This window comes from Marmota monax, unplaced genomic scaffold, assembly GCF_021218885.2.
Source record: "Marmota monax isolate L192 unplaced genomic scaffold, Marmota_monax_Labrador192_F-V1.1 WCK01_AAM20220418_F8-fsc00238, whole genome shotgun sequence".
Lineage (NCBI taxonomy): Eukaryota > Metazoa > Chordata > Mammalia > Rodentia > Sciuridae > Marmota > Marmota monax.
This window is the reverse complement of record NW_026693175.1, coordinates 1,667,872-1,678,826: the sequence shown is the minus strand read 5'-3', so window position 1 is coordinate 1,678,826 and position 10,955 is coordinate 1,667,872. Positions and strand designations below refer to the sequence as shown.

Genomic DNA, 10,955 nt, shown 5'->3' with positions numbered 1-10,955 from the left:
CGGTTCTCTCTGCGGAGCCTGACTCCCAGTCATCAGGGAGATGCCCTCCTTCTCAGTCCTTCCTTGCTTATGGTGCCCAGCCCCACAGGTAGGGCTTAAAGCCATCAGTCCACTCCAGCTTCTGCACTGCCCTTGAGCTGAGGATGGGTTTTACACCTGGACCTCAACTAAGCAAAATTTTAAACCAGTCCTCATTGATTGAACAGCATTCCAAAACATGTACTCAATATTTTATTCTGGATCCCATCAATAAAAATGTTGTAGATGTGAGATCAGGACACAGGGCGACCAAGAGGAGGCAGATTTTATTTATTTTTTATTTGACATCCCACCCTTCCCCTCATTTTTTTTTTTTTTAGTTCTCGGCGGACACAACATCTTTGTTGGTATGTGGTGCTGAGGATCGAACCCAGGCCGCACGCATGCCAGGTGAGCGCACTACTGCTTGAGCCACATCCCCAGCCCAAGGAGGCAGATTTTAAAAGGCTGATGAACGAGCCTTTATTGAGACTCACCAGAGCGGAACTCAATCAGACTGATAGAGTGGACAGGAGAAGGGACTGAGGAGAAACTGCATGGGAACTCAACTGGACTGGGATTTTATGGGGCTTAGGAAGGAAGGGAAGGGCTTGGGACAGGAAAAGGGATTTTTAGGGTCCCTTGTCCTGCTGGAGTTGGTCAGGGGAGCTGGCTGAACTCCAGGATTGGCCAGGGGGTCCTGCTGATTGACAGGTGCTAGTCAGGAGATCCCGCTGATCGACAGGCTTTCTGTAGGCACCTGATTGATGTTCCTTTCCCTCGTGGGCTGCTTTGTTCTAAGTCTACCTGACAGTAGACGCTTGTTTTCTGTGTTGCTATAGGAACATGTATCCTTGATAGTGCCTCTTGTCCATAAAGCCCCAATGTCTGCCGCCCAGACCTTGGCAGGAAAAGCTTGCCACCCTGCCTCAGAGCCCTCTTGTGCTCTTTGTCCTGTGTGTGTGTGTGTGTGTGTGTGTGTGTTTGTGGGAGACCAACCTTGCATGTGACTGAGTTAACTCCCCTACTGGGCAGTGTGGCATCAGGCACCCATGCTGCTAGACTGCCCCGCTCTTCCAGGGTTGAGTGACTGTGTCTTCGTCCCTGGGTGTGTCTTACTACAGCCCCATGGGTGGAGCTATGCTCACCTATTCCTTTGTAATATAATCCCTTGCCCTGTTTAAGCTAGAATCTTCATGGAAGTGCCTTGTATATGTCCCCTTCTCTTACTGTGCCCTCGGGTGTGGCCTACCCAGATGTCAGTCAACCTGCTGACAGTGGACATCATGAAGATAGACTCAGCCCCCTGAAACCTGATCCCTTGCCTCATTTGAATAGCTTCTCCTCAATAAAAGGGGGTCAGCTCATGTGGGCTCTCTCTCTTTCTGTGGACCCTTAAGGTCAGAGGAGCCGTCATAGCGACCCCAAAGAAAAAGGTGTTTGTGTCTCTTGTGTGGTTATTTTGTGCAGCCCAGTCAGCCCAGTTCAACTGGAGTAATCCCTGAGCGTTTTAGTCAGAAAAGAAACCTGGCATTTGTTGGCACTGGGGATTGAACCCAGAGCTGCTCTACCACTGAGCTACACTCCCAGCCCTTCGTTATTTTTTATTTTGAGACAGTTCTTGCCAAGTTTCTGAGGCTGGCCTTGAAACTTGAGATCCTCCTATCTCAGTTTCCCAAGGAGCTTAGATTATAGGCATGTGCAATAGACTTTTGTACCCTTTTGGTAGCTAGCCATCTTTTATAGCTAACAATTCTTCATATTTAATTTTCTCTTCTTAAATTATTGGTGTGGTTTTGATCTCCTGATTTGGCTTTGACCAAGATAGTCCTACTAGACAAATAACTTCTACAAATCAATAAGAAAATGTAGACATTCACCTGTCATTTAACCATTGGTCTAGGTATAGAGATACAGCAGAGCAGGAAATAGAGACAAAGAGGAAGAAAGAGGAGAGAGGGAGGGAGCCGTTGATGTGTAACTGAGCTCCATCTGGGCTCATGTTGGGCAGGGCGGGCAGCTCACCTTGAGCTGAACGTACCACTCTTAGATCCAAGTGGCTTCATTGCTCTGAGAAGCTGGGCGGCCCAGGGTCTGGTTCGCCCGGTGGCTTGATGTTCGTCTCTGCCTATAGGGGGCGCCAGAGGGCCGACGGGGGTGGGAGCTGTCATTTAACCATTGGTCTAGGTATAGATCAATGCATTTGCAGAACTCCCGGCATCCCTACCCCCATCTGCTAAACGCCAGCAGCCCCCTCCACCCCAACACTGAGAAGACCAACACAGGTCTTCCATCATGAATTTACAAAATGCGCCCCCAGGGGCTCCTGCTCCTACCCATTATGCCTGACTGACCCTTCAGAGCTCCTGTGATTTTTAGATCACCATCTAATTTCCTTTGTCCCTGAGGAGAACCTAGCAAGATAGGCAAGGTGGTGTAGTCTTGTCCCCTTTTATTCAATGAGGACTCATGGCCTGGGGCCCAGAAGAGCCAGGGATGACTAGCCAAGGTCCTCTAAGATCCCATCAGTTTACAAATATTCATTCAGGTAATTTACAGACACATCAAACCACATGGGATGACACGGGAAGGTTGCTGCTGTCCAGTCTGTCCTCCCATCCAGTCTGTCCTCCTCGAGCCCTCAGACATAAAGTCTCCCTCCAGTGCTGGCCAACCTAGAATCCCCTGGAGCACTGCAGATCTCCTCTCTGACCTCAGTTTTTCTTTTCCTGGTTTTCAAATTAACAATCACTTCCTATTTATGGGAAGTGTTAGTTTCTAATAGATACATTTAATTCAGCTTTTATTATTTAAGCTTTGAAGAAACTTCTCTCTCAGAACACAGTTGTGGAAAACTGGGAAGGGGGGTGATGGCTGACAGCGGAAAGGAGCCTGAATAAGGCTTCTTGTGTCCAAGGCAGGCTGTGTCGGGGCTGGGGTGAAGACTGGGATAGGGAGCAATTCAGGGGGAAATCTGGGAAGGCTCTGTGCTCCGCTGAGTCTAGAGCAGGTGTGAACATGGAAAACGTTCCCTAGGTGCTTTCTAGGAGGGCCCAGGTCAGCCCTCCCAGAAGAGTAACAACTTGGTGCCCATTTTAGCTGGGCTCCCAACCATCTGCAGAGCTTCCCGTGAGTCCACATCAAGGCTGGAGCTGGCTGTCCCCATCAGACTGAGGACTGAGGGCTGGGTCAGGGCCAGAGGGGCTCAGGTGTTTGGAAAGGAAATTTCTGGAGCTTAGCTCATCCTCCCAGGAATTCAAAGAGCCCAGGACTGAGCCTTCCATCTCTGCCAGAAATCTGACCCAGGAGGAGAGGCTGGAAGGAGGAGGGAGAGACAGACAGGGAGGGGCTCAGGAGGAAGGAAGGCCTGGGTTCCAGCCCTCGCCGCCCGCATGCTTTGGACATGGCTTCCCACGGGTGGCTCAGGCTGTAGGAGCTGCTGACTATCTATTCCTTCCAGGTAGGGTAGAGCAGAACTGAATGTGTGGAACACTAAATAGCAAGACAAGCAAACTCTGCATGCAAACACACACACACATGCATCTTCCACACATAACCACACAGCCACACGTGTACCCACACACTCCAACCTAGAATCTCACCTGAGCCCCTGTTTCCTCACCAGGCTCATTTATTTGTTAAATAAAATTTACAAAGACCATTGTTTTGGATAAGGATCCTCCTGCAGGGGGTCCCCAACACCAGACTAATCAACAAAGGGGAGTCACCTGCGCTGAAGTTCCTTGTCATCAAACCCAAACTGAGCTGCTTCTCTGCCCTCCTAAAACCAGGAAAAGGAGTTTACTCTTCCAGGCAGGTTGGCTCAAGTTGAGGACCCTGTCTGCTCTACCTTCACCCCGGCAGCCTTACATCCTTAGGCAGAGCAACCCAAAATAGTCTGGTGTTAGCCACGTCCATTATTTTTCTATTATTCTTCCCCACTTCACAAGGAAAGTAACTTTGAAAGGCTCAATTTGCTTTTTCTGTTGTTTCTGCTGTCTTTGGCCTTTCTCTGTCAGTAAAACCACTTCTATTCTGTGTGTCCTCAACTTTATGGAAGTGAAAGGGTAAAGTTTCTAAGCTACAAAGCCTGAGTTAAAATGTAAAGGACCAGGCATTGTAAACCTGCTTCTAAACTGCAAAGCCTGGGTTAAATTTCTGAGGCAGTTAAGACAATGCCCTACTGGCCATTTAGTTGATTTATAGCCTAGGACCCTGTGTAGCTTGTCACGTAGGCATTCAAGGCCCAAACCAATCAGTTTGAATGTAACCCCCTCCTTAGGAATGACCTATCACTCCAGCCTGACCTGTTCCCGCCAATGAATGTACTAATCAAGTCTAGGAGTTGTTGTTTGATTTTCCCGCGGTGTGAGGTGATTTGTTAAAGGAGACTCTGATGTATGCAAAGCCCCCGCCCTCCCCAAAAAGTGTACTTAAGCATTGTTCAACCCCTGCTCTGGGCTCTGGGCTGCTCTCCCTTCCTGAGTGAGCCTGGAGCCTCAGCGCGCTGAATCGGATCCTCAATAAAAATCCCCTTCTGCTTATTGCATGAAGTCAGTCTCTTGGTGGTCTCTTCCTCTGACCTTTCGCCGGTCCCTTACAGAAGGAAGTATGGAGACATTCTAGAATAGAGCGGAAAATGAATTAAGATCTTTAAACTAAATCGTTGTCATTTCGTCCTTTGACAAGTAGCACAATTTCCCATTCTGTTTGTTTTTCTGTCCCACAGACTGCATGTTCCCTGTGCCAGAGTCCTGAGTGCTCAGCTCTTCAGTGTCCAAATGCCTGGAATGTTTGGGGCTGGAAAGCAGAGCTTGTGCTCAGTGACCACAGGTGGTGCGGTGACAGTCCAGTGTGTTACACACCGTCTGACCCCATCCTCAAAATGCCTGGAGGTCAGTGTGACTCCTGAGAGATCCGTGAGACCAGATCGGCAGCCTCTTGCCCAAGGTAGGGCAGCAGAAGTATGGAGCCAGGTTCAGATTTCTGTCTGGCAAAGGAGCAGGGCTCAAGGTCAAGATGAAGGAGGCGGAAGAGGGTTCCAATCTGCTCAAGCAGAGCTACACACATGTAGCTAAGTCTGCAACCCATAATGATTCCAGAAAAGGAGCTGATTTTAGACCCATTTCTCAGAGAACATTTTGAACTGTGTAAAATAATATAGACACATATGCACATGTGTATGTAGGTACCACTCCAGACAGACTCATAACCTCCCATCACTGAAGGACCTAAACCAAGCTTGACCCTCCACCCCAGCCCTCTCTACTGTCTATCAGTCACCGCGATCCTGCCCTACATTCCCTTCCTCCCACTCCTGCATTTGTGCACAAAGAAAAAGGGCCCAGCAGGATGGTCAACAGATTTATGCTGAAATAAATGTGCTAATTTAGATATAAAAATGATGGGTGGCCTGTGGGCAGCAGAACACTGAGATGAGCTTCTCTCCTGGATCAAAGCTCCTGCATCCCTACCAAAGGTCACTTGCAACTTTTTAACTTTCAGCCTGTTAGCAAAAGAGCAAAAAATAACCAGTCCTGATGAGGTTGCACAGAAAAAGAAGCCCTCAACACTGTTGGTGGGCATATAAATTAGTGCAAAGAGGATGTAGATTCCTCACAAAAATAAAAACAGAACTCCTGCTGGGCACATATCTGAGGAAATGAGGTCAGCATACAAAGAGACACCCACACACAATAACCCAGGTGCCCATGAACAGATGAATGGATAAAGGAAATATGGCCTAACAATGGAGCATTATTCAGTATGTAGAGAGGAACCAGGTCAGCGGGCCATGGTAGCTCATGCCTGTAAATTTAGGTCCTTAGGAGCCTGAGGCAGGAGGACCACAAGTTGGAGGCCAGCCTCACCAACTCAATAAGACTCGGTCACAAAATTAAATAATAATAATAATTAAAAGGGCTGGGTCTACAGTGCAGAGGTAGAGCACCCTGGGTTCAATACCCAGTACTGGAAAAAACAAAAAGAATGAAATCCTCTTATTTGCAGAAAATGGATGGAACTGAAAGACCTCCTGTTAAGCAAAATCAAGGAGACACAGAAAGACGACTGTTGCACATTTCCTCTCCTATGTGGAAACTGGGGGAAGCAGGGGAGGCCCTGAAAGTAGAAGAGGAGCTATTAGGATTTAGGAAGGCAGTCAGAGGGAGGAGGCAGGGCACGAGGGGCAGGAAGGTGGGCATGACCAAAGCTTGATCTGTGCCCTGGTGGAAGTGTCCTCGTGAAGCCCGTTATATGTGTTAATGATTAAGATAAATAAAAGTAACATTCAAATTCATGGACTGGACGTTCATGGTCAATAGTAAGCCAACTAATACATTCCCCAGGGATGTGAGGGGTGGGCCCACTGCAGCCCATGGCCAAAGCTGGCTTCTGCCTGTTGTTGTAGATAGTTACACTGGGACACAGCCACACCCATGCGGTCACCTCAGAGCTGCAATAGACCAGACCCACAAAGGTGAAAAAATATGGCCCTTTAAGAAAATGCTTTCCAGGTATTTAAGGCCAGGTTGGTAAAAAATTGACTGGTTCCTACCTACGGTTAAGGGTGGCTGAGGTTGCTCAGGGGTCATGCTTGGGGACTTGTGAAGAGCCTTTTGGCTCTGCTGCCCTCCCCCATCAGTAGTGCCAGCCACCAGGATGGGGCAGGGTCTGACTGAGCACCCATGGTCCCCTTAGAATAATCAGGAGCATTTCCCTCTCTGACCCTCCTCTTTGCAGAATGTGCACATGTTGGCTTCCTGTTCCCAGGGATCCTCACAATCCACCTGACTGGGAGGTAGGGCGACTCCCTGAAGTCACAAGGCCTTAGGGGGTCCATGATGTCCTAGGTCCTGGCCGACCTTAAAGGGCCAGGGCCAACCCCTGGGCTGCTTTTCCTTAGCCCTTTCATTCCCTGGGTTTGGTCTCCAAGTTTTGATTTTAAACTAGTAGGCCAGTTTCACGAGGCCAAGTCAGGGCCTCCAGAGGTCCCCATGTGGACCACACCAGAGATGTCCCAGGAGAAGACATCTCTGAAGAAGGGCCCAAGGAGTCCCAGAGAACAGGGGGCACTTGGTGCAGGACCCGCAGGGTCCTTGGCACACAGTGAGCGCCAGCCAGAGGCACAGACTGCGCTGTGTAGGAGAACAGAGAGCTCCAGAAGAAGCCCCAGGGCGGTCCTCAGCGACAGCCTGCCCTCTTGCCCCCTAGAGGCCAACTTCACTCTCCCGGGATGCGCCTTCCTCTCTGTACTCCAGAGTCCTCCCTCTTGAGATGGCCCCGTTCTCCCTGGACTAGGTCTCCACTATCCTAAGTAAACCTGCTCGTGCCTCTGAAAAAAGGAAAGAAAATGCTTGTGACCCTGCCCCGGGGGTGAAGGACCCTTGGCAACCCTGCCCTGGAGTGTGAGGGACCCTTGCCGACCCTGCCCTGGGTGTGAGGGGCCCTTGGTGACCCTGCTCTGGGATGTGAGGGACCCTTGGTGACCCTGCTCTGGGGTGTGAGGGACCCTTGGCGAGGCCTGCCCTGGGGTGTGAGGGACCCTTTGGGAAGCCTGCCCTGGAGTGTGAGGGATCCTTGGTGACCCTGCCCTGGGATATGAAGGGACCCTTGGCGAGGCCTGCCCTGGGGTGTAAGGAACCCTTTGGAAAGCCTGCCCTGGAGTATGAAGAAATCCTTGGTGACCCTGCCCTGGGGTGTGAGGGGATCCTTGGCAAGCCTGCCCTGGAGTATGAGGACCCTTGGCGAGGCCTGCCCTGGGGTGTGAAGGGATCCTAGGTGACCCCTGCCCTGGGGTGTGAGGGACCCTTGCCGACCCCTGCCCTGGGGTATGAGGGACCTTTGGCAAGGCCTGCCGTGTGCGTTGCTGTTTTTGAAGCCGAGTCCTGTTGTTTTGCCCAGACTGGTCTCCATTCGGGTTCAAGCAGGTCGAATAGGCTCCCCAGGGAAAGGGCTGATGACCCTGTCCTTGGCCGCCTTTCCTTGGTGCTGCTAGGGGTCCCACCCAGGGCCTCATACGCTGGGCACTCTGCCCACCTCTGAGCCATTCCAGGCCTCACCGAGAGGACAGACAGAGTTCACCTCATCTGAATGATTTCTTTCTCACAGGAGGCTCACTCCCAGACCTGGAATTGATGGGAACTGATAAGGCACTTCCATTTTTTTAGGTAATTTAAAAAATCCTGAATATTCTTTTTCATATATTGTTCAACATTTTTGAGTAAAGGCAATAAAATCGAAAAATTAATTTGGAAAAAATAAAAGTAGACTCCATACCTCTGGGGAAGTGGTGAAGTATCTGTGAACACCTGACTTTGGAATATGGAGCCACACCTGAGCCTCTGACAGGGGTAGACCAGCCAAGCAGTCTCCACTGTCTTCCCTGCTCAGCTCTCCAGCTTGGAAAATTTCTTCCCCAGTACTGGGAATTGAACCCAGAGGCACTTGACCACTGAAAGACATCCCCAGCCCCCCCACCTTTTTTTTTTAAATCTTGAGACAGGATCTCACTAATTTGCTGACACTGGCCCCAAACTTGTGATCCTCCTGTTTTAGCCTCCCCAGTAGTTTGGATTACAGGTATGTCCATAAAACTTTCAAGACACATGATTTTCAAGAGAAAAATGCCCAACTATAAATAAACTTTCAAGAGACATGATTTTCCTTTCTTTGCCCCCTAATGTGATTTTCTGAGTAAGAGGCTCCTACTTTCACTTCTCTTATTGGTGACAGTGGAATCATTAGCCCTTTACTTGAGGAGGTTATTCAATGTTTTTCTTCCATTTGGGTTCCCTTTGATGGCCATGTGTTTGGTGTTTCTAGCACTTTCCTAATAAGACTAGAAAAAGTGGTATATACTGTTTTTCTTTGACTTGGTCTAGCATTAAGTGTGAGATTTCCAAGTGGAAAATGAACAGCAGCTCCAAAAGCTTTGACTTCAGAGTTCAGAGTGTTCTGAGACTAATCTAAACTAGATTTATGTTCTGGGTGTTTTCTGATCACACTATTTTAATATTCATTCATTCATCCATTCACTCATTCATTGGGTGCTGGCCCCAGGGTCTGGCACACGCACAGATCTACCCTGAGCCACCACTGTGCACTAAAGCATTTACACCGGCTGATCCTCCCTCCGCCCCTTCCGCAGCTGTTGAAAGAGCGCCTCCTGTGGGCCTGTCAGCCAGTCGCTGCAAGCCCCGCAGCCCCCTGGGAATCACCCATCCCAACCTGTCAGACCAGAACCTTTGACTTGACCATTCTTACCAGAGCATTTTTACTGCCCTGAAATGAAATCCTGAGACAAAATGTCCAACCTGCACTCACGATTTCAAAACAAATCAGCACAAACCCTAAAGCACAACGTAAGAGAGGAGAGCGTGAGAACGAGCCGGAGAGCATTTGAACCAGCCGGCTCCCTGGGCTCCGGAGACGCCCTGCCAAGGTCCCCGCGCCCCAACACTGACTGCACCACACACACGCCAGCTGCAGAGAAGCCGGAGTAGGTCCTGGCATGTGGCAGAGATCAGGAGGTTGGGAGGGCAGGGGGCACAAGGGTGGCTGGGCCACGTGGCTGGGCCACCAGAGTCACAGCGTGTTAATAGCCCAAAGGAAAAGGCACCCTGTGAGAACCAAATGGTCAGCTCCAGGTTCAGGTCGTCCACCTGGATGGATGACGAGCAGCACACTTGGAAGTCACAGGAAAGGTTCATGCTATGCTTTGGCCCCCTGGCCCCACTCACCAAATTTTATGGCCACCTCAATTAGTGGATCTATTGAAAGATCTTCAGTGCCTTTCCAAACTGCTCCCATGTGAAGGGGACACTGCCAGGCACAGTAGCATGCACACTGAGTCCCAGAGACTCCGGAGGCTGAGGTGGGAGGATCACTTGAGCCTGGGAGTCCAAGACCAGCCTGGACACACAGTGAGACGCCACCTCGGTTTTTATAAAAATGGTCCTTGTGTCCCCCTCTGCATTGGCTCCTTGGAGATCAGCCAGCAAGAGATCACAAAGCGAACCCTGGGTCTCACCTAACTCCAAAATAACCCAGTGAGACGCATGGCTGATGGTGTGATCCTCACTGGGCGTGTGCAGACCAAGGTCTCTCCCTTTCCAACTCAGCTCCACTTTTTTTTTTTTTAAAGAGAGAGAGAGAGAGAGAGAGAGTTTTTTTTAATATTTATTTTTTAGTTATCGGCGGACACAACATCTTTGTTTGTATGTGGTGCTGAGGATCGAACCCGGGCTGCACGCATGCCAGGCGAGTGCGTTACAGCTTGAGCCACATCCCCAGCCCCAACTCAGCTCCACTTGACAGCACCCCTACAGGTGACTGAGCCCTGGCCATGGAAGAGTGGACAGAGAAAGGCTCCACCCACCCACTCTTCTCCCTTCCCTATGCACAGTAGTCCCTGAAGCCTCAAGTTAAGGGTGGAGAGCGGCAAGACAGAAAGAGCCTGGGCTGCAGATGAGGGGAACAGACTCGCTCCAGCCCTGGAACAGCCACTGGAGGGTGCAGAGGGAGCCAGGGCATTGGGATGGAGTCAAATCATTAAGGCCTAATCGTTAAGAAGTAAATCATTAAGACTTAATTAATCAGGAGAGCAAGTGTTTCCTTGACTAATGCATCCAGGAGTACCTTATCCTTGCCAATACCTGGACAAGAAGTGACTCTTAGCCATTCAGTGAGAAAGTTGTTTTTCAGGAACCCATGAGAGAGAGTGGGTAGAAAGAGTAGCATATAAAATATAAACATGCATGTTTATGTGTATGTGTGTGTATATATACTGAGGATTGAACCCAGAAGAGCTTGACCACCGAGCCACACCCCTAGCCTGTTTTATTTTGAGACACGGTCTTGCTGAGTTGTTTAGAGTCTCACTAAATTTCTCAGGCTGGCCTCAAATTTGCAGTCCTCCTGCCTCAGCCTCCTGAGTT

At 49.8% G+C, this 10,955-nt stretch overlaps 1 long non-coding RNA gene across 2 annotated transcripts; it reads left to right on the top strand.

Annotated features, from left to right (window-relative positions):
- Window positions 1–272: 272 nt before the first annotated feature.
- On the top strand, window positions 273–6,316 carry LOC124100453 (uncharacterized). 2 transcript variants are annotated; one of them, XR_006854299.2, is made up of 3 exons: window positions 273–429; window positions 4,748–4,968; window positions 6,028–6,316. It is a non-coding gene; the product is annotated as an uncharacterized LOC124100453 (long non-coding RNA). The 2 variants fall into 2 exon arrangements; XR_009227946.1 differs by having other exon boundaries at window positions 4,748–6,316.
- Window positions 6,317–10,955: the final 4,639 nt, after the last annotated feature.